General features: G+C 53.0%; 1 long non-coding RNA gene across 1 annotated transcript; it reads right to left on the reverse strand.

Annotated features, from left to right (window-relative positions):
* Positions 1 to 1442: 1442 nt before the first annotated feature.
* LOC119877232 lies at positions 1443 to 17385 on the reverse strand. Its single transcript, XR_005373181.1, has 3 exons — positions 17218 to 17385; positions 13065 to 13225; positions 1443 to 2504 (listed from the first exon to the last, which is right to left on the reverse strand). It is a non-coding gene; the product is annotated as an uncharacterized LOC119877232 (long non-coding RNA).
* Between the last annotated feature and the right edge of the window lie 6025 nt (positions 17386 to 23410).

The raw sequence follows: 23410 nt of genomic DNA on the forward strand, positions 1-23410 counted from the left end.
TGAGAAGAGGGAGCTACAGGAGAGTGGATCCCAGCTGCTGTAGGAGGGGAAGGCCCCAAATAGCCAGACCCAGAGAGACAGGGGCTTCCAAGAGGCCTCCCCCTGCAGTCCCGCCAAGAGGTGGGCAACACACCCGGGGCAAGCTGCTGGCTCTGGCAGCCTGGAGCCGTTTTCCCTTTTACAGAAAGGAAAAGGAGGGGAAAGGCTGTGAATGCTGGCCCTGCTCCCAGGCCCGGGCTGCCGCCAAAGTGGAAACAGCCGCTCACCCGGGGCCGTGGGCTTGGCAAGCGCAGGCCCTGCCGCCAGAGCGAGAGGCGGAGCCCCGGCCGGGCCTGGCCCTGGCTGCCCCCAGCCCGCCCCCCCCCGCCCCCCAAGGCTCAGCTCGCAGCGGGGAGAGCCGAAGGCCCAGCTGAAGGCCCAGCCGCTTCCTCCCGTGAGCACCCGCTGGCCACGCGAGGCCCTGGGCCACCCCCCGTCCCCCCCCCCCCCCCCGAGGGCGTCGCTGGCCTGCAGGGTCCCGACCCCTGGGCCGCTCAGTGCACAGCAGTTCTGGGGCCGGCAGGTACTCGGAGGGAGCCTGAGGCCCGCAGCCACCAGGCCCTGGCACCCCAGGCCACAGCGATGCCTCTGCCCTCTCGGCTGGCCTCCCGGTTGTGCAGTGCAGCTCCTACTTCCCAGAGCGAGGCGTGGGTTCAACCAAGTGAAATATGGCAAGCAGGTGGGGGCCCAGTAAATAGAGGAGCGTTCTCTTTACCCTGAGCAACTGGAAGCCTTGATCACTTCCTTCCCTCTGGAGAGAGGGTGACAGGCTGGTTGAACCCAGTTGGAGCAAGGACCTCACTGGTTTTAAGGGTCACATCTGTCACTCTGGAGAGCTGAAGGCACCTCCGCTTGGGGGAGAGGCCTCCTGCTGGGGCCGTGGCCCCACTGGGGTGACTGGTGCTGGCAGGGCCCTGTTTAAACACCAAGGGGTGGGAGCCAACCCCCCCCCCCACACCGTCCCCGTGGAAGGGCCTCTGCAACCCAATCCTGAAGACACCTGGCTCCTCCTACCTCCCCAGCTTCGCACCTGTTGGGGGCAGTGGGGGAAGAAGAGGGACAGGTCTTACACAGCATTTTGGAACAGAGTGGAGGCCTTCCAATACCTGTGGCCTTTGGGGGGGGGTGTGACACGGCGGGGGGGTGGTTAACCCCTGATTGGCCTGGCCCTAAACAAGCCTCCTGGTGAGCGCGTGGAACTCCTGTGTGTCAGTCATTACAGGGCTGACTGAAGGATGTGGGTGTCACTTTACAGATTACAGAGCACGCTCAGTACACCATTTCCTGTGGTCCTCACTACAGACCAGGGAGGCTGGCAGGAAAAGAGTGCTCCCCTCCTTTTTTTTAAAGATTTTATTTATTTATTCATGAGAGACAGAGCGAGAGGCACACACACACACACACAGGCAGAGGGAGAAGCAGGCTCCATGCAGGGAGTTCGATGTGGGACTCGATCCTGGGTCTCCAGAATCACACCCTGGGCCAAAGGCAGGACTAAACAGCTGAGCCACCTAGGGATCACTCGAGTGCTCCCCTTTTTATAGGCAAAGGTGTTGAGTCCCAGAGAGGCCACACGGCTTATTACCAGAAGGATGGAACGCATTCCCCTGTGCACACTGGGCCACTGCAGACGGGAAGGGGGGAGCCCCATCGTTCACCCTCAGACCCTAAGCTCCCGCAAAACAGCAGTGAGCACACAGTACTCTGTGTGCGCTCCATTTCTTCCCAGGTCCGGCTCCCTGTCACCAAGGCAGAGAAGGGACATGGAGAGTAAGTACCCTCCCCCATGCTGTACACTCCACTTTGGGAGAACAGGACACAGGGGCTGGGGCAGCGGTGGCTTCTCTGGAGTCTGAGGCCACCTGTAGCCTTGCCCCAGCCACATCCAGGCTGTCCCCAAGCGACACACCGGGCAGGGGCTGAAAGAGGCCACCAGGCAGCCACTGCCAGGACCAGGCGAGGCCTTCTGCACGGAAGGCGGAGACCCATCATCGCAAACCCGCTGACCCCTCAGCGCCCTGCGCTCAGGGGCTGCACGCCCGGCCTCACGGCGCTGTGGTGCTGCCCAGGGCCTGCAGGGTGCATGCGGATGAGGGTCAGGGCAGGATCCAGCGGCCTAAAAACAGAGACATTAGAGTTGCGTGGTTTTAGATTCAAACCCTGACCCCCTTTCTTATGAGAATATGAAAGTCACAGGAAAGCAGTGCCTGCTATGATGATTGCTCAGTCCACATTCATTGTCACACAAAGGTCAGCGAAGGTCACTCTTTTCACAGCTGTTGTGCAAATAGAAGCTGTTCCCAGAGCTGCTCATCACGTTACATGTCGTAGGCTTCACCTTTCACTTTATGAACCGTCTCTCCCCCTAGAATGGCATTTCCACGAGGGCAGGGATTTGTGACTGCTCGCGGATGCATCCTCGGTACCTAGACCAGCTGGTGCAAAATGAAAGCTCGATTTGTTGCCTGAAAGAAAGAAAAAAGAGAGAGAGAGTGAAAGAAAGAAGTTAAATTCCTTTAGGAATGCAGCTGACAGGACACCCGGGTGGCTCAGTGGTGTGATCCCGGGGTCCTGGGATCAAGTCCCTCATCAGGCTTCTCCCAGGGAGCCTGCTGCTCCCTCTGCCTATGTCTCTGCCTCTCTCTGTGTGTCTCTCATGAATAAATAAATAAAATCTTTAAAAAAAAAAAAAAAAGGGAATACAGCTGACAAAGATGATCCAGGGGAGCCATTGCAGATCAAAGACCTGCCCTGCCTGGTGGTTTTGTTTTCTGGTTTGGGGGGTTTTTTACTTGGCTTTTTTTTTTTAAATCATGATTATTAGAAGAACTCATGATCTATTTAGAAACATTTGCAGTTGGAATCAGAATCAGGAGACGATTTGCCGCCTGTTTGCTCTGTTGAGATCCAGCTGGTAAAGATACTTGCATCCAGTGAAGTCGTCAGGTTCTAGATTCTTTGTTCTTTCTGCTTGAGGCTGAAGGTCTTGCTACTTCCTCTTCACCCCTGGATGTTGACTCTGTCACTGTCCGTACTACGTCTTCTTTCAGCGGTGCTGTGCGGCGTTGCTCAGTACGAGGCTTGCCTTTGCGATCCAAGCCAGAGCGGACGGTCGCTGGGGCTCTATTCCCGGTGTTGAACTTGAGCTGACATCCTCTGAGCCGCCTCCTGCATCACCAATTTATTATAAAAGGATAAAACTCAGGAAGAGCCAGAGGGAAGAGATGCACAGAGCAAGGGACGGGGAGAGGGTGCCCAGCTCTCATGCCTCTCCAGGGGCACCTGCTCTCTCCCCTGCCTGCTGTTCTCATAGTGACCATGGCAGTCGTGGTGCCCTAAGCTGGCCTGGCATCCACAGCGGGTGGGAGCTGAGGAGGGGAAAGGGAGCCATGAGGAAAGCAGCGAGGAAAGCAGAAGGTGACCACGGCACTCCCTCAAGTCACACCTGTTTGAACGTGTCTCACCAGCACCCAAGGGCAGCAAGTCTGGAAGCGGTGCCCCAACCCCACTGTTTAGTATTTGTTGGACCCGTAATCGTGCAGAAATCCCCTGTGGGATAAGCTGCCTCTAGTGCACATTTCAAGTGTGAGCTCAGTCATTTCAGGATATTCTTTCAGCCACCTGTTTCGTTTTTAAAGGTTCCCAAAGCAGGTAAGCCCCGAGGGGAAAGTGCAAGCAAGCTTGTGGGTGGGCAGACCGCGGGAGCCGCCTGTGCGGTGGGCCTCCTCCAGGCCAGCCCCATCTGCACCACGTCCTTGACCCAGGTGGCACGACCTCGCTGCCCAGGAGGAGGAGAGAGGATTGGGGGTCAGTTGGGGGAGCCCCTCTTCCACCTGGACTTGGTCCAGAAGGTGCTAATTGTCAGCAGATGCCCCTCATCACAGGCTGTCTGCCCTGAGTTCCCTCAGGGTCTTTGAGGTGAAGCGGACTGGGTTTCTGTTTAGACAGATGTCCCTGCAGCCCCTTTGGCCAGGCTGAAACCTGAGAGGAGAGCCAAGGGACGGCCCTGTCAGTGGGGGTGGGGGTGGGGAAGCGCAGGGTGCCCCTCAGGCTCTGGGTGGGAGGGTGCTTGGGGCCAGGACAGAGGCTCAACAGAGCCACGCAGGCCAGGCTTGGGGTCGGGGGAGGCCCAGGATCACTGAAAACCATCCCAGAAGAGCTCCCTAGGCAGGGAGGGCCCAGAACGCTGCGCTGGGAGACACGTGGCTCCTCGTGGCCTGGGACGGGGCTTTCCCGACCCTGCCAAGCTTCGTATTCGCGCATGTGGCTCTTCTGTGAAGCGACTGTATCATTTATGCCCATTCTCGCATCGAACCGCTGGCCTCCTTCCTCCTCCCTCCGTCCCGCCTGCAGGCCCCTGAGCCCTCATCTGTTCTCCAGTCCGATCCTTTGCCACCTACGTGTTGCACAGATCTTTTCCCAGTTTGTGGCTTATCTTTTCAAATTCTTTCAAGCACCTGTGATAAACCGAGAGTCTTAAACTTCACGTAGCTGAAATGATGAATCTTTCATGGCTTGGTTGCCTGTGTGTGGCTTTTCCATTTTCTTTCCTGCTTGGATGTCCCACCCTCAGGAAGCTGCTGCCCCTTAGGGACCTGGGCGGGGATGGGCGGGCTGGGCAGCACGTCCTGACGCCAGGAAGGGCTCTGCACCAGCTTAACGGGGCCACGGTCACCAACCCGTGCGACAGAGGGTGCTGGGCACAGAACACTGCTCCCGTGCCCTGCCCACCCCTGCCTTGGCTCAGCACAAAGGTGCCAGCAAATTTGAGTCCATAGGGATCCGCGGGGAGGTAGAGGCCATGCAAGCTGGACAGCTTAGACGCTGCACCCAACGGGGGCGGGGGGGAGTGGCGGTACTCGAGATTCTGTGACCAGCACTGAGCTGTCTGCTTACCACATGCCAGGATCTGCCAGGGACCATGTCACAGCTAATGACAAGCCCTCCTGTCAAGGCCACAAAGCAGCGCTTTGTGATGCGGTGGTAGCCTGCGTCCTCCCAGGGCAGCGCTCCAGGCCGGGCTGGTCAGCCCAGGCCACGGGGGACAAAGGAGCCCCAGTCGGGTCTGGGCTGGCACTGGAAGCCCGTGTGCAGTGGCACCAAGGGCCAAACTCGCCAGCAGCGGCCGGGCCCTCACCCGCGTCCCGAGCAGGGCGGGGGCAGGCCGTGGTTCCCCAGAGGGGCCCGGCGGCCTGAGGCTCGGGGGTCTGGCCAGCACCCGGCGGGCGCCGCGGACACCGGCCTGGGCCTGACGGAGGAAGCCACGTGAATCCTCGGCAGCCCGGGCCCGGGCCTTCTCCCAGAGGACACGCTCCGCCGGTGAAGTGAGGAGAAGCCAAGCGGAGGCCCTGACGGGAAAGCCAGGCCTCAGCCTCTCCTTTCTGGTCCCAGCTGGGTTTGAGAGGCTCCCCCGGGGAGCCACCAGGCCCACCTGCAGGGCTGAGCACCTGAGGGCGGTGCTGGGGTTCTCGAGCCCCGCTCTCGGGAAGGAGGGGGGCGGTCGGCCTTCCACGAGTGACACTGGTTACTGTGGCGTTCAACTGTTGGTTTTTTTTAAAGATTTATTTATTTACGATAGAGAGAGAGATTGAGAGAGGCAGAGACACAGGCAGAGGGAGAAGCAGGCTCCATGCAGGGACTCGATCCCAGGCCCCCAGGATCCCGCCCTGGGCTGAAGGCGGCACCAAACCGCTGAGCCCCCCAGAGATCCCCATCAACTGGTATTTTAAAACACTAGTAGCAAATAGAGGAGTATCAGGGTTCAGGTGGGTTGGGGGTTTTTTATTTTGTTTCGTTTTTTTAACAAGATGCTGGATTAAACATTTGCATCTTTCCTGCCAGAAGAGCGAGGAGGGAGCCTCGACTCTGTCTGTGGCCTCACCTGAGCAGTTCCAGGCCGGGTCTCACTTCTGTCTTCAATGCACGGCTGCTGCCCACAGCGCCCCACTCCCCCGCCCCAGCCGGGGCCATCCCCTGCCCACCCTGCGCTTACCAGACTCCTCCACTCCTCCTCTCTGGCCACAGACCGTGGTTCCGACCACTTTGAATATAGTTTCCCAGTTAGCTCAAAATATCTGATCTACACCCCCCACGACCCCATGATAATGGACTTATAAGGAACCTAATACATGTGAGACTAATCCTATATGAGACTCATACAGAGCATGCAGTGGGTGAGAACTAGATGCTGATGAAAGAGGCTGTGAATTCAGTAGCCCCACTAAGTGCCATGACGTTTTCTTTATCAAAGCTGCATCCGGGCACCCTTGAAAAGCAACAGTCCAGGACGGGCAAGGTTTGCTGTCTATTGGGTCCAAGGACATGGGGAGTGTGCCTGTGAGTTTGCAGATGCTCACAAAAGCCCTGGATTCTTGCAGGGAATGCCGGTGTCCCCCCTCCCCACACACACACCTGGAGGTTCAGGGCACTCTCTGGGTTCCCCCACCAGAGAGGACGGGGCATACAGATCGGGGGCTCCAGGGCGCCCAGGAAAATGCACATTCGGCCCAGGCTGCCTGCCAAGTCTGGCCTTGGGCGGAGGTCCGGTTGGATCAGAAGTTCTTTGCCCTTTTTTTTTTTTTTTTTTTTTTTTCTAGAACATAGACCTCCCAGAGTGAAACCTTGGAGATTTCCTCTGAAAAGTGCATTTTGCAATTCAGGGGATTCCCAGAATCCTGGAGTCCCTCCACAGGTGTCATGGACCCCACGTGGCAATCAACTAGACAGAGAGATCTCCGGAGTTCTAGTTCTACAAGTCTGAGGTTTATGATTTACTTAATACCTGCTGGACTTTGATTCCCTGGCAAAAGTCTTCCAGTGGGGGGTCGTGGTCTTTGCCTCCGCCTCGCCCTTCAGCATGTGTGGTCAACTGTGACCAAGGCTTCAGGCAAAGACAAAGAGGGGGACCGAAGAATCAATCTCAAGGGAAGCAGAGGCCAGGAAGAAAGAGGAAGAGGGGGACGTGGCACACATGTACTCCAAGACTCCAGGCTTCTTCAGCTCAGAACAAGCCGGGCCAGCACAGCGCCCCAGGGTCTCTCTTCTTAAAGGAAGTGCCGGGATCCGGCAGGTACCCCAAAACCTCTGCGTAGCTCTCACCTGCGCTTCTTCCCACAGGGAAGGAATGGACATGAGGGCAACCCACCTGGAAAACGCTGGCTGATTTGTTTCCTTCTCTTGCAAGGTCTCTTTTCTCAGCCCCAGGAAAACAAGTTTCAAAGTGGATTGGGAAAGGGGGGGTGGGGTACAGATATGGAAAGAATGAGGAGGGAACAGATGGTGCCTGCTAAGGCGACCAGATTTTTTCCCCCAGTTAATCTGGGAATGACCTAATTTACATAGCATTTGCATAAATTTCCATTTCAAATTAAAGCTGTCCTAACTTCAAGTTTACAGGAGAAAATAAATGAGATCAGGCGATCTACTGTAATTGAACTCAAGCAGACTTCTGTGAAATGCAGGTCAAGCTTTTAAACTGGCAGATGAGGAAGGAAGTTTGCCTACTGTCCGTTAGTCGAGGGGGGCTGGAGAAGCCTCTCTGCCTCTCCAATTGGAAAAAGTTATCACGAGTGGGGGCGGAGAAGTGGTGAGATAAGGAAATTCAACCTCTTCTTTGGGAAGAACCAAAATTAAGAATAAGGCAGAAAAAGCAGGGACTCTGTCCTGAAGCCAGAGCAGTGGGCTTTGGGCTGAGCAGCTCCAGGCCCAGCAGACGGCCCCGGTACAGTGGGAAAGTGTCATTTCTACTCATCCCTGACATAAGTCCAGCTACTTGCCCTTCCATCCATTCATTCTCACCCTCCACCAGATCCCAAATCCCACCACATCCCCTCACAGACACACAAACTCATGTGAGCACACAGGTACCCTCGTGCACACATACATCCAGCCCCAAATCTAGCCAGGGGAGCTGTGAAGCCCTAGAACATGCAGTTCCCTCAAACCACCAAGAATTTCCCAGGCAGGACAGGACTCTCAAGTTGACTCTGGCCCCCTGAATGTCCAGTCCCCAACTCCTTTTCTGTCTGGGGCTAAATCAGATCGGGGCAGTGAGTTCTTAGCGCAGGGCAGATGGACTCAGAGCCCCACTGGAGGCCAGGATGGTGTCATGCAGTGTAGGGATGTGTCGGCCGCTGAAGACATTCCCACCAAGATGAACGAAGGCCAGCCGGTGGCCCTGAGCGGCGCTGGCTTCCGTGAAGGCTTAAGGCCACGGGGGCCTTCTGCTGACAAGCCCCAGTGCCAGACCCTGTGTCTTCAGGGTCCTCAGCCTCCGTTTGCTCAGCACGCAGCATCCCACTCTATTTCGCACCAGAGAACAGGGGTGGGGGAGCCTTGCTCTCTCCCTTACTGTTCCCCTGAAACAGCTGAGAGTTTTCAATGCCTCCCCATCCTGAAGTTAAAGTCTCTGTCCTCCCACCCCCAACTCTCTTGAGACAAGAACATAGAACAGTCCTGTCCCTGGGGGTGGCAGGGAGTTTGAGGCCAGGAGGATTGGGCTTTTTTTTTTTTTTTCTTTTAATGACGGGGGGGGGGGGGGGGGGGGGGGGGGGAGGGTAGGGCGGAGGTGGGGTGGGGAGGCATTTATGAATATTTCAAAAAATTGACTCTGCCATCTACTTTGTTAGGAAGGTGTGACCTAGAAGTCACATAGCTCAAAGTAAAAGAGAAGAGACTCAAGAAGAGTGTTGCAAGCAAGACAAGAGGGAAGAGAAAGGTCAAGTGGAGAAGTCAGAGTCCGGTCCGGCTAATTTTTCAAAGGCCGCTCTCTCTGAGCCCCAGCCCAGCCCCCGCCCCCAGGCCAGGCGGCGCAGTGCCTGAGAGTCAGGAGTCTCCCAGCAGCTGCCAGATGGTTGCTGCCCAGGCTGTCATGTGGTGCAGGTTTGTCCACCACGCCAGCCTGATACTCCTACCGGCCAGAGAGAGGGCTCAGGGAGGGAGACCGCAGCAGAGCCAGATGTTCTCAGCCAGCTGGTCTTTTAGAGGCCCCAGAGCAGCAAAACCATTTCTTTTGGGGTCACCCCATCCCTGGCACGAGACATGCCATGCTTTAAGCCCAAGGTCGACAAAGCGGTTCTGTAAAGGGCCCCATAGCAAAGATTTCGGGCTTTGCAGGCCGTGCTCAGGTCTGCCACCGCAGTGTAAAAGCAGCCTCCGACGACATGCAAACGAACGAGTGTGGCTGTGAGCCAATAATTAGAGACACTGAGATTTGAATTTCATATACTTCTCATATGTTGTGAAATTATTCTTATTTTGATTTTTTTTTCCATTTAAAATCATCTTAGCTCACAGGCCTACAGAAACAGGCAGAGGGCTGGATTTGGCTGGCAGGCCATACTTTGCTTTAAGCAAAGCCCAAAGCAGAAGGTTGAGACTTCATCAATGCAAATTAAGAGGAGGTTGATTTGATTTATAGAAGACTCTAAGTAGAGGATGTCTTGAATGCATTTAAAATAAGATTGGATTGCAACTTCTTCCTGCCACACGCCATGCTACCTTCCTTTCCCTACCTTGGTGTTTCCCAAGCTGACATTTGCCATCCATTAGTGGGATGCAAAATTTATGAACAGTATTTTGGAAAACACAGGATAGAATAAGATAGGATAGAATAAGAAATACATCAGGCTCTACCACACATAACAAAGGTTGTATCTTACAAAATGTTGCCAGCTGTACGGATATTCACAGATCTACACTAAATGACTATTGTGCGTGCTGGATTGTAATGTGAGACGTATTTCTGATAACGGATCATGGTTTAAAAGACCATGCTCTGGGGATCCCTGGGTGGCTCAGTGGTTTGGCCCCTGCCTTCGGCCCAGGATGTGATCCTGGAGACCCGGGATCGAGTCCCACGTTGGGCTCCCTGCAGGGAGCCTGCTTCTCCCTCTGCCTGTGTCTCTGCTTCTCTCTGTGTGTGTGTCTCTCATGAATAAATAAATAAAATCTTAAAAAAAAAACAATTAGGTTTTTAAAATTAAAAATTAAAAAAAAAAAAAGACCATGCTCTGATGAATATTGGGAAAGAGAGAAGTTGAATTTCCATTTCTCTCTCCACCTCTGCGTCCCTGTGGGTTTCTTTGCTGATGGACCCTGAGAACCACTGCTCAGGTGTCCTCACCATGATGCTCTGACAGATGGGGTACCAGAGATGAGGAAGACACAGGCCATACCTCACTGTCATTCTCTGCGCCCCACCAGGACATGGAGCGTTGCTCACTCAATGCCTTGGAGACAGAGTGCCTGGCGCCTAAGTGAAGCTGGGCACATGTGTGCTGAATGCATCCCAGACAGCAGGGTTACAGGTGCAAATGCGCTGGGGCAAGAGGGGGGCACAGAGCAGTTGTAAAACCGAAAGAACCTCAGGGAGAGGGAGACCCTTTGAAGAGTTTAGAGGGTCTGTTGTGTGTGTGCCGATGGCCTCAGACCTGACCACATCATCCAAAGAGCTGGCACTCGTGACTGCCTAGAGCCCCCCAGGAGACAGACCAGCCTGGCCCCCGAGGAGGCAAGACGCTGAGACCCAGACTTGCCCTTCCCGCTCTCAGTCACAGTGTTTGGTGGCAGTGTTTTGTTCTGTCTTGTTTTATTATTTTATTTTCTTGGGGTGAAGCAAACATCTGGTACACAGATCTTCATACGTTTTAAATGTCTCTCCCACCTCCTGTGGGTGTCGCAACCCCTCCCCTCACCTCTCCTGCCTGTTCATTTGAATATGAACTTAATGGACGCTAAGTAAGTCAGCAAAGATGCTGTTTTTATTCGGTGGAGCAGATGTATGTCTGAGGAAACATGCTTCTACGGGCAACATCACCCAAAAGGCACCTCCCGTCAGTGCCCTGCCACCCAGAGGGACCCCACGACAAACCGCAGGCACAGCCAGCCTCGTCAGGTGCCCACCTCCACCCCCAGGAAGCTCTCAGGGGAACTGAATGTGCAAACGCCACCTCCTCTCTCCCCTCCTCATGGCACTAGGGACAGCCCCGGAGCTCAAGTGGCATAGGCCAGTCTGGTGCCAGGAAAGTAGTCAATGCTTAACAATTTTGATGGATCAAAACAAGGGATCAATCTTGCAAGTTCCATCCAAACCAAGTTCCAGCACTTTCGGGGATTCTGGGAAAAGCAGGACAGGCCAGGGAATGCTCGCGCAGCCTGGGTTGACTCATCCTCAGCGTTGAAGAATGCTTGCCTGAGATATCCCCAATCTGGGATCTGCCTCTGTGCCGAGAGTTCCTTGGGGCAGCTGAAATCTGGCGCAGGAGAGCGGTGGGGACGGCCCTACCACCCCACGGGGACAGGGGTGTGGGCGAAGGGACGAAGCAGCCCAGTGTTCACATGGACTTGCGGGACAGTTGTCCCCCCAGCCGGGCACAGGCCTGCCCTGCTCAGTACACTGTGATGTGCAGGAGGGAGGCCCCAGGGCTTGGCCCCACACCTGCCTCTAGCTGGCTCAGTCACCTTGCCCCCTCTGCTCTTCCCTCTCTTTATTTGCACAGCAAAGAGGTTGGCGCAGATGACCTTAAAGCTTTTTGTAGATTTGAAACTCCACAGACAGTTGTGTCTTCTCTAAACTCTGCCCAATGCCTCGGATGTTTCCAAGACTGGCACTGGGTGTGTGAAAGCCCCGTGCACACCGGCCCTTCTAACGACCGTGAGTCGGCGAGCCCTGCATCTGCATGGCCCGTCACCTCGTGGACGCTGTTCTTAATGGATTTGCCAGCTCCTTAGATCAGAGATTTACCAAAAGCCTGGCTGAGCCCGGATTAGGTTTCCTGGAGACTGGGCTCAGGCCCGTTCGTGGAAACACTTTCTGGGGTCAAGGTGCCTTTCACAGAGGAGGGTGGATGGCAGCGGTGTGGGCTCCTCGCCCGTGTCCATCCTGTACTGAAAGCCCTGTGACATCAAGCAGCAATCGATACGCACCAAAAGAAACCCCCCGACTGAAGAGTTGTGGGTCACTCAGTGCTTGGCACGCTGTCCACGTGGTGAATGGCCCAAGGCCAGACTTGCACGTTCTGGGAGGGCCATTGTCTTGGCCATCTTCTCGGAACCAGTGATGTTTGGCCTGAGCCAGGCAGAGGAGCCCATAGCACCCACCTATGACTGTGTCACCTTCAGCTGAAAGGTCCCCGGAATGCACAAGCCCCACCCAGCAGGTCTCTAGGAAAAAGGGCCGATGCTTCCCAGGGAAATGCCACCTCCATAGAAAGAACTGAATGTGTACCGTGGGTTATGTCCATGACCTCCTTCATTACACACACACCGCTAGGGGGCAGACGTAGGCCGCTATGGTCACCATCACCACCATCATTGAAATGGAAGCACAGAGATGTTAAATAACTTCACCCAAGGCCACAAAGAGCCAATATTTGACCCCGAGTGTAGCTACTATCAGAGTCGACACTCTTCACCACTAAGCTATGTCTTCTCCAGAGGAGGGACAGGTCAGCTTGGTGGCGTTCACGTAGACTAGAGACTAGATCATGTTTCGTCTTGAGACACTATTTGGCAGCAAAGTCAAAAGAGTCACCAGAACTTGGTGGGTTAAATAAATAAAACTTGAACAAAGACCAGGCAGCTTTGGAGAAATGAGCTACTGAGGTTTGAGAAGTCATGTCTCTAAGATTCTAGGAGCCTTAACGGAGGAATTAGGCCTTGGGGACAGCATTGTAGGCCGGGGCAGGAGTCAGTCCAGGCAGAGAGGTGGCTTCCCCAGGTTAACACAGGCCAAGGGAAACTAAGTTTTAGGGACCTCCTCACCAGGTTGTCTCCCACTGCCGACCTTGGTGGTTATGGTGATTTTATCAAGTAGGAAGGCATTTTGGCATCTTTCAATTTCCTAAAAAATCACGGCAGGATAATGGCAGAGCTTCCAATATGCCATATGCGTGGCTGGTCTGAGACAGGCCTCCCAGGTATGAACCTCCTGTTTTACGTTTTTCTGTGTCTTTTGTTGTTGTTGTTTTTTTTTTTAATTTTACTTTTGAGTAATCTCTACACCCAACATGGGGACTTGAACTTACAACCTCGAGATCAAGGGTCGCATGCTCCACCGACTGAGCCAGCCAGGCGCCTCCCTCCTGGTTCTTTTGAAAGCACTTTGGCTTATAGCTGGAGACTCTGGAGTTGGCTTTTTGAGGGTTGATACAACACCGCAGAATAAACCAGGTGGTAGCTGAGTGCTCTGTGTCAGGGAAAAGGAGTATTAAAATGAGGCTCAGCAATCCCTCTCTCCCCAGAGTCCCTCAAAGAGCAGGAACCCAGGCAGCCTTTGGCTTATAGGAAAATAAAAATGGGTAGCATTCACAGAGATAGCCAATAAGTGTGATGCAGGAAGAACAGAGATGTTGAAGGTACAGCCAACCCTTGACAATTATTATGCACATCCCCATCCTAATCACTGTTAAAATTTTAGAATAAGAAAAGGTACCAGACACATGGATCATGGAAGCTACCATACCTATGATTCCTGGCTAAGAGAAACTGCCCCAGTCGTAGGCCCAAGGAGGGAAGTGTCCCTAGCTGTTCCTCATCCAGCGTTGGGTGTTTTTACCATGTGACCCTCTCTTGGCCATGTGTGACTGGAATGGGAGTGGATGCCTTGCCTAGAATGTGCCACCCACGGGCGACTGGCTGATATTGTTTGACAAAGCCCATGTCAACCAACCCAGCCCAAAGGAAAATCAGAGTTAGCAAGTAGATCAATCAAATTCTTTCTCTCTTAGGAATTGATTCGGGGAACAAAGAGAAAATGAGCCAGCTGAGAGCAGGATAAGAATCCTGAAGATACACTTCGAAGAGGTGAGTGAGGAGTGCAGTCACCATGTCACACGGATGCCAGGGAGCACCAGGACCAATGGTTCTAAACACACATGTCTCCGCGCATGGGCTGGCAATGTACCCACACAGGTGGGTACCACATTGTGCACAAGGTGGAGATTGTACCTCTTGTTGCAACTGAGCATATATATTGTTAAACAGTGTTTGTCAGACAGAATGTTGAGTGCTTCAGGCAAATGGAGAACCTTGCCTGGCGGGCACCTTGGCAGGGAGAGCGAGAGCATAATGACAAGGTATGCGATGCAGCCACAGGTTTTGCAGGAGGTGTACAAGCTGGGTCCTGTGAGTACAGAAGACAGCAGTTGAGGCCGTAATACTCGTCCTCAACTAAAAGACATTTGAGGGCTTGAGGAATCACTAAGTGAAGGGGATGACAAGTAGGGATGTGACTTAAGTCCTTTAAACGCTTGCCAAAAATTCTAGTACTTGAAAGTGCACCACTGGATTAGGGCCCTTTTGGTTTCAAGCGACAGAGACTCCATTCAAATTAACTTTCGAAGGGATGAGATGGCTCACATAATTGAAAAATGTAAGGAAAGAACTGACTTCAGTCATGGTTGGATCCAAATGGGCAATATTAGGAGTTAGCCCTTCTCTCTTCCTCTGCTTTCCTCCAGTTGGCTTTCCGCCTTGGTTGGCAGGCTCTTCCCACATTGCACAAGCGTGGGAAGTCAACACTGGCCTCCCACTTCACGCTTCCCTCCTCCCCGCTGAGCAGCCTCAGTAGGCAAAGTGTGATCCCTAGAAGCTGAGCCCAAGTCCCACGGACAGCTCCCGTTGGTCCACCTTGGATTGGTTTCCCAACCAGACAGGGAGAAGCAGCAATCTGATTGGCCTGGGTTGGACCATGTGTCCAGCTCCGGATCTAGGGCATGACGTCAGCCCCAGCGGAACACAGAGCCTAATATAGAAAATGGTTGTTCCTGGAGGGATGGATGTTGAACAGGCAGTGACAACAGATGTCCACCTTAGCCCCAAACGAAATGGCCGAGTGCGAGCTCTCTGGAGTGAGGATCCTTGAACTCTCTACCTTAAGCTCCTATCGCTAATGCTGAATGACTTTCTGATCCCAGCTCCACGAGGGAGGACTAACTATATCTTGGGTTTATTAATCAAGGTTCTTATCAACAAACAACAAAATCCACTCTGGTTTGTTTAAACACACACACGCACAAAATTTTTTTTTTAAGATTTTATTTATTTGAGAGAGAGAATGAGTAGGGTGAGAGGCAGAGGGAGAAGCAGATTCCTCGTTGCGCAGGGAGCCCCACCCAAGGCTGGATCCTAGATCCGGGACTCCAGAATCATGACCTCAGCTGAAGGCAGACACTTAACAGACCCAGCCACCCAGGCACCCCAGGAAAAAAATGTCTTAGAGGATATCAGTGGCTCCCAGAGTCTTTGGCAGAGTCAGAGAATGGGGCTTGAGGCTCTGCAGCCATGAACGATACCCAGCTCCCCACTTGAAGGTGCACAGGTTCGAGCCCACCACCCTTGTCTCCCGCTACTGGAAGCATCTCTGCCCCTGCTGCCTCCAGAGGTGCCACATCCCCTGCCATGCTTGGCTCCCATCACCAAGACGCAACCGCATGCAGCAGCTGCTTCCTTGCTCTTCATCCTTCCATGTTTTTGAAGTTTCATCCAGTTGGCATGTGTCCTAGCTGCGGAGTGAGTCTGGGAAACTGAGTTCTGATCTCCACCCTGGTGAAGTAATGCGGGTAACGTGGCCTACTTTCCTAACTTAGAAAGGCTGTTCAGATGATGCTGGGCTGGCACCAATATGACCCACATCCACTAGGCCACACTTCAAACAGTCAAGTCTTCTGTGTCTTCCAGGTTCCAGAGAGATCAAGTAATGGAGCCAAGACTCTTTATTTCCACATGTGTCCTGCCAATAAATCCATGAGTCTCTGATCTTTGCAACCAATAGAAGTCAGTTAACACAAATAACTTGGCAAATGCAATTGGATAAAATTTAGCTTGGGGTAGTGTTTCCTTCCCAACCAGATTGGTAAGAAGCTGAGTTTCCAGGCGGGGGCTCCCTGGCAGGGCCTTCCCCATGTGATAAATTTCCTTCAAAGTTTGGAATTCTACACCAGCACTTTCCAGGAGACTGGGTTATCTGACCTCCATCCTGTGGCTCCCCACTGCTCTCAGACCCTCAAATTATTCAATTAAGAAAGAGATTTTGAGGGGCACCTGGGTGGTTCAGTGGTTGAGCATCTGCCTTTGGCTCAGGGCGTGATCCCCGGGTCCTGGGATCGAGTCCCGCATCGGGCTCCTTGCAGGGAACCTGCTTCTCCCTCTGCCTCTGCCTCTCTCTCGGTGTCTCTCATGAACAAATAAATAAAATCTTTAAAAAAAAGGAAGAGATTTTGAAGGGCACCTGGCTGGCTCAGTCAGTAGAGCATGCGACTCTTGATCTCAAGGCTGAGTTTGAGTCCCACTTTGGGTATGGAGATTACTTAAATAAACTTAAAAAGAAATAGATTTTAAGTACCAACTATGTACCGGGCATTGTACCAATCCTGGACGTACTCTACCCTCAGGGAGCCACCACACACGTATATCAGCCAAAGCTTGATGGGAGCGACATGAGGCCAGAATGAGAATGAAAATGTTCAAGCTCCGTTATCCAGAAAGAGATGCATAGTTTTCATTTTTACAGACTTCTTGATCAGGGTCACTTCAAAAGCTGAGGTCTTTGACTTAGTAATCATACAGGAGCATAAGGGTGCCCGGGTGGCTCAGTCATCCGAGCATCTGACTCTTGATTTTGGCTCAGAGGGCAGCCCGGTGGCTCAGCGGTTTAGTGTCGCCTTCAGCCCAGAGCATGATCCTGGAGACCCGGGATTGAGTCCCACATCCGACTCCCTGCGTGGAGCCTGCTGCTCCCTCTGCCTGTGTCTCTGCCTCTCTCTATGTCTCTCTGTGTGTATCTCATAAATAAAGAAATAAAATCTTAAGAAGAAGTAGAAGAAGAAGAAGAAGAAGAAGAAAGAAGAAGAAGAAAGAAGAAAGAAGAAGAAGAAGAAAGAAGAAAGAAGAAGAAGAAAGAAGAAGAAAGAAGAAGAAAAAAGAAGAAAGAAGAAGAAGAAAATATTGTTAAAGAAAAGATTTTGGCGCAGATCATGATCTCAGGGTGAGATGGAGCCCCAGGTGGGGGTCAGCGAAGGGCATGGAGCCTGCTTGGGATTCTCTCTCCCTCTCCTACTGCCCCTCCCCCCTCTTTCCCTGCCTAAAAATAAAAATAAGAACAGGCATATATGGCCATCACAGTCTCAACACGGAGTCTAACAAAGAAATGTCTCTGATGGGATCATTCAAGGGTCTCACCGTTAAACACGCTCCATCATATTTAGGAAGTGAGAAGTGCCAGCTGGGAGGGAACACGGCGGCCTCAGAGCACCCAGCCAGGGCCCCGCCCGGCGGGACTTGCAGAACTGGCTGCAGCATCGCAACGTCCGCGAAGCAAAGTGCAGCCCGGCGCGACCTTGAGACCCAAAGGGCCCGCGCGGCCGCGGAGGCGCAGGTGCGCACGCCGGCCGCTAGGTGTCGCCGCGAGCCCGCGCGAGCCGGTACCCTGCCGCGGGCGGGCGGAGCGGGGGCTGTTTGCGATCAACACGTGGTCAGCTCTCCACCCCCCCCCCCCCCCCCCCCGCCCCGAGGCCCCGGGGATGTGCTGGGAATTTTCATTTCTTGAGAAATCCGTGATTCAGCAGCGGCCCTCTGGTGGCCCTGCCTGAGACAATGGAGGCCGCGCTTGCCCCCGGCGACCTCCGGGCGGTCCTGGCAGCAGCAGCCCCAGGGCCCACCCCAGAGGCCTCGTGCTGGGGACTCCGAGGCCCGCACCCAGTCCCACGTCATCCCGCGTGCGGTCCTCCTGTCCTTCCGCCCCTTTCCCTGCCCCTCGGGGCGACCCCTGGCTTCGCTCCCTTTTCCCAAAACAGCCACAAGATTAAGGGCGCGTTGCAGCGGCAGCAGCAAGAGGCTGAGCTATCTCAGCAGGAATTGCGGAGCCGCGTCCTGGGTCAAGGGGTTAGAAGCCCTGCCTGGTGTCCAGCCCCCCCCCTGCCGCTCACTGAGTGGGGCCTGACCTAGCTGCCAGGGCTCTCGGGCTTGCATGCTTCCTGGGGGGACTAGTGCCTCCAGATGCATCCGTTAAATAAAATTATAAGTACAAGGGACCCCATGGGATCCTGCACACTGCAGGCATTCCATAAGTGCAAAGTGAGTTTAAGTACTATTGCACAGACCCTTACACAGACGCGTTAGCACACGTTCAGCCCAAGGTACAGAGTTCAGGCCCTGGCTTCCCAGAGGTGGTGGCAAGACCGGGTGTTAAGGAGACAAAGTCTGGGAGCATTCGGTTAGAGACGCCAGGCCCCACCGCTGATTCTAACCCGCTCTACCCGCGTCACCAGTGATGAGGTTGTTCTGAGCCCAGCGGGGAGCTTCGCTTGGCAAAATGCCCTGTGAGCTGTCCTGGGCCCTTCCGGGAAAGGCCACTTGTGGGCCGAGCGGCCCTCACACACTCCTCCCCAGGGTCTGGTTCACCACTCCCTGGTTTCCAGCCACCACACTGCTACTGTGGGGTTTTGTGGGAGACCACATGGCAGGATCCTGACTGTGGGTGCCCTGCGGCTGCTTGGCGGGCCCTGGGGCCACACACCCTGGAGAGCTGGGGAAAGAGGGAAAGAAGGCAGAGCCAGCCAGTCTTTTACCGGAGGTGCTTCTAGATCCCTCGGTGGAGCAAGCTAGATGGTAAAAAGAGGCCTTGCTGGTCCAGATTAGCAACTGCAGCCCCATTGGCCTTGGAAGAGGGGCCTGAATCTGAGTGACCCAGATCCTGATTGACGGTCTTTGGAAGGCATTTGAATACTCCTGGCCAAGACGAGACTGCTTTTGTTGAGCAGCAGAGAGGTTGGGAACGTGTACCGACCAGAGGAAAGCAGAGACTGCCTTTTACACAGCCCAAGGCCGCGTGCTCTGGGCTCGGCAGCACTCCAGGGGGAGGCCCGTGGCCATTTCGGATCCCAACCCAAGCCAGGCAACAGAGGACAGACACCCTTGGGGCGGATCTGCTAGTCCAGAAGCTGGTATTGTTGCCGCACCTGTGAAGAGGCCTGATTTCTGCAGCCAAGAGAAGCCTTGGACTTGCCGGCAAGAGAGTTATTCGGTCAGAGGATCCACCTGATGTTCAGTCATCTGACACCTTTCCTTACCAGATTGCAAATCAAAGGCCATCACTGAACCATTCGCTTAGGCTCGGAGAAGGCACAACCCAGTTCGTGTTCTGGCTCTGTGACCTCAGCTCTCCAACCCTCAGCTCTCCAGCCCTCAGCTTTCTCATTTTGTAATGCAAGTGACAGGGCCATCTGCAAAGGAGAGCCCTGAGGATTAGAGTTCGTGCAGGCAGCGTGCCCAGCAGGTGTTAGACTGTTAGAGTCGCCATCCTGAGGTTGGTAGAGACATAGCCGCAGACCACATGGGTGCAGATGAAGCTGCCATGGAGAAGCCCGGTGAGGTCCTCCTGTACTCCAGACCACCCCTAGACTCCTCATGCCACAGTGGACAGGCTCTGGGAAAGGGCTGCATGCCCCACACCACAACCTAGACTGAGGGTGCCTCCCTTTCTTTTAAAAATTTGTGAAGCCCTCATGCATTGCTGGTGAGAATGCAAAATGGTACAGCCACTTGGTCCAGAAAAATCTGGCAGTTTCTCGGAAAGCTCTAGAATTACCACATGACCCAGCAATTCCACTCTTAGAAACAGTCCAAGAGAAATTAGAACATATGTCTGCAAAAGAACCTGTACCTGAACGTTCATTGCAGCATTGCTCATAATAGCCAAGAGGTGCAAACAACTCAAATATCCACCAATTGATGGATGGATAAGCACAATGCGGTATGCTCATCCAAGAGAACATCACTCAGCCATAGGAGGGAATGGAGTACTGGTATCTGCTGCAACAGAAATGGATTTTTTTTAAAGACTTTATTTATTTATTCATGGGAGACACAGATCGAGAGAGAGGCAGAGACACAGGCAGAGGGAGAAGCAGGACTCCATGCAGGGAGCCCGATGTGGGACTCGATCCTGGGTCTCCAGGACCATGCCCTGGGCTGAAGGCAGGCGCCAAACCGCTGAACCACCCAGGGATCCCCAGAAATGGATCTTGATAACATTATGCTAAATGAAATCAGCCAAGACACAAAAGGACAAATATTCTATTTCTGCAAAATGTCCAGAATAGACAAATCCATAGAGATGGATTAATAGGTGCCAGGGCCTAGGGATGGGGAATGACAATTTATGGGATTGGGGTTTATTTGGAGGAAGATGGAAATATTTTAGAATTAGATACTGGTGGTGGTTGTGCAACTTTGTAAATGTACAAAAAAAACCCACTGAATTTTATGGTATGTGAGTTAAATCACAATATGAATAATAAAGTTGTTACCAAAAAAAAAAAAAAAAAAAAGGACCGCTTCTCATGCCAGTTGGAGTGTGCTCTTACTGTGGACAGAGAAATGAGAGGGGCAGTGCGGGGAGTGCAGCTCTCCGGAGCTTTGCCCATAAATCAGATTAACCAGCTTCCCTCCCTCAGCTGTGCCTGGCTCTGAAGGGGCGAAGGCGGCCGCTGCATTTTCTCGATGCCACAGAAATCGAAGGGCTGCTGGGGACGCTGAGGCTCGGTGTGTGGCAGCAGGATGCTCGCCTCCAAGCACTGGGCCAGCCCCACCCAGTGGGGCAGGAAGCGCGGAGGAAGAAAGCAAAGCTCATAGGCGTGCTTTGCCTTGGTCTCCAGATTTACAAGGATCATGTTTTCCAAAGCAAAAATTAGGACTGATAATTATGGCTTGTGCTCCTGGGGATGGTAGGATACACCATTTTAAGTTAGGACTGTCCTCCCAAAAAATGATCGTAAGGCTCTAGTTTTCCTAGACACCCTCATCTGCCTTCTTCCCTCTAAGCAGCCAAGTTTCCCAAGATCTTAGACTCTTTGGGGAGTCCCAGGGGAACGATTTTTTTCCTACGACTCTGGTCACATGGCGAAAGGATATTTAATCAGACCTGGACAGTGGTCAGTCCCTTGTCTGTGATTTCACTTTCAGTGATTTTTGTTACCTGCGGTCAACCAGGGTCTGGAAGCGACGGTGCTCCTTCTGGCATATTGTCAGGTCGGTGGCAACTCAACGTCACAAAGCCCACGCCACTCGCCTCATCATCTCACGTCATCTCGGAAAGAAGGGTGACTACAGGGTATCTTGAGAGAGACGGAGACCACATTCACATAATTTTATCGATGTGCATATTGATATAATTGTCCTATTTTCTTACTAGTTATGTTAGTATCTCTTACTCTGCCTATATTATAAATTACACTGTGTCGTAGACCATGTATGCATAGGAAAAAACAGTTCACATCGCCGGTTGGTGCAATCTTCCATTTCAGGCATCCACTGGGCGGTCTTGGGATGTCTGCCCCGTGGATGAGGGGGACTACTGTGCTTTTTAGGCTGAGGCTGAGAGTAAATCTAATGCAGTGCCTGAGCTGAACCTTGCCCATGGCAGGGCACAGAATCCAGACCTGGAAAATCTCTGCCCGTCTCCTTTGTTTCCTCGAAGCCTGTTTGGAATATTGACAGGACATTCAATGCAGCAGAAACACGGGCGGGTTCCCTTTACTTCCCCAACACACACGTGACCACCATCCCCCCAATAGCAACAGATTTCGCAGACGAGGCATCGGGACAGTCGCATTTGGGAAGAACTGTTCAGTGTTCTCTGAAATAGCTAGTGGCTTCCGCCGATGGAGCGGCTCAACCCTGCTGGGGCAGCTTTATCTACTATGGAATAGGACCTGAGAGAGCTCACATCTGAGACGCTCATTCCCAAAGGTCCTGCAGGGTTCCAGATACCCGCCCTCCTCCACCACTGCCACCCCGGGCCGAGCCACCGACATTCATATCTGGATTAATCCAATAGCCACTGAATCGGTCTATTTCCAGCCCTGCTCCCTACCTCCCCAAAGTCTATTCTCAAATCAGCAATCCCAGAGATGCTTTTCAAAAATATTTTTATTTATTTATTTGGGGTGAAGGGAGAGGGACAAGCAGACCCTGCACAGGCCCACCTCGGGCTCGACCCCATGACCTAGAGATCACCACTTGAGCTGAAACCAAGAGACGGCCCCTGACTATGCCGCCCAGAGAGATGCTTTTAAAACATAAGAGCAAAATCCTGCAATAGCTCCCATCATACCTAGAGTGAAAGCTGAAGTCCTTCCAAGGGCCCACAAAGTCTCCCATGATGATCATACAGTCCGCTGACCCCTCCCCATACACTCCCCACACATGACACATTCCCAGCCTGTCCCCACAGATATGTGCCCACCCCCCACAGACACTGCCCTGCAGTCACCTCCAGTCCTTATGCTCATCACCCTGTTCCTCCTACTGATCCTCGACCTGCCCTCGCCTTCGTATTTCCAACCTGGAGGCTCTTACCAGTATCCTGCATGGCTCCTTCCCCACTTCCAGCAATCGATTCTCACCTTTTTGTGGGGGTGTTCCTTGAGCATCCTCATTGAAGAGGCCATCCCCACCCTCCCATTTTCCCTAACCCTGACCCTGTTCATTTTTCTCAGTGGTATTTACCACCATTAATACTTCATACATGTATATGGATTATATGGATTATATGGATTATATGTATACAGATATATATGTGCAATATATATATATATATATATATATATATATATATATATATAAAATCCACTTGTCTACCATTCTGTGGAAATAAGCAAAGACCAACCATATGAGAAAAGCAAAGGCTACTACTTATTCATAGCTCACTACAGCAAAGGAATGAGCCACACCTCTTGAATTTGAGCAGAGACTCAAAGGCAGGCACAGGAGCAGGAAAGCATTATGGTGGAACAAAGGGAAAGCTTCAGGTGTGGCCTGACGAGAGGCTGTCAGCGTGGGGAGGCTGTCGGTGAGCTAACTGGAGGGGAGGGGGTTCATCTTCCTTTTTTATTATTTTATTTATTCATGAGAGACACACAGAAAGAGGCAGAGGGAGAAGCAGGCTCCCTGTGGGGAGCCCAATGCAGGACTCAATCCCAGGACCCTGGGATCATGACCTGAGCCAAAGGCAGACGCTCAACCACTGAGCCACCCAGGCATCCCAGGGTGGGGATCTTACGTGATTGGTGAGGAGTGGATAATTTGACTTCGTGTGGTCGGTCCTCAGTTGGAAGTGAACATAAAATTAGGAAAGCTGTCAGTTATTAATCAGGCCCTGGCCACTCTGGGTGGATTGTTACAGACATCATGGCTTACCTTCCTTGATTGTTACCAGGGATAGCAGTCTGGCTTCTGGCAAGCCTGACTTACAAAAAGCTGGCCTCCTGTGCTGCTCACTGCAGATCAGGGGTTGGTTTCCTGCAGACTGTGGGTCAGAGTTCTGTTTTTAATATACCGTCTGACCATTGTTCATTTGTATATTCAGTCCCTC

Source organism: Canis lupus, chromosome 18 (genome assembly GCF_011100685.1).
Source record: "Canis lupus familiaris isolate Mischka breed German Shepherd chromosome 18, alternate assembly UU_Cfam_GSD_1.0, whole genome shotgun sequence".
Taxonomy (NCBI): Eukaryota; Metazoa; Chordata; class Mammalia; order Carnivora; family Canidae; genus Canis; species Canis lupus.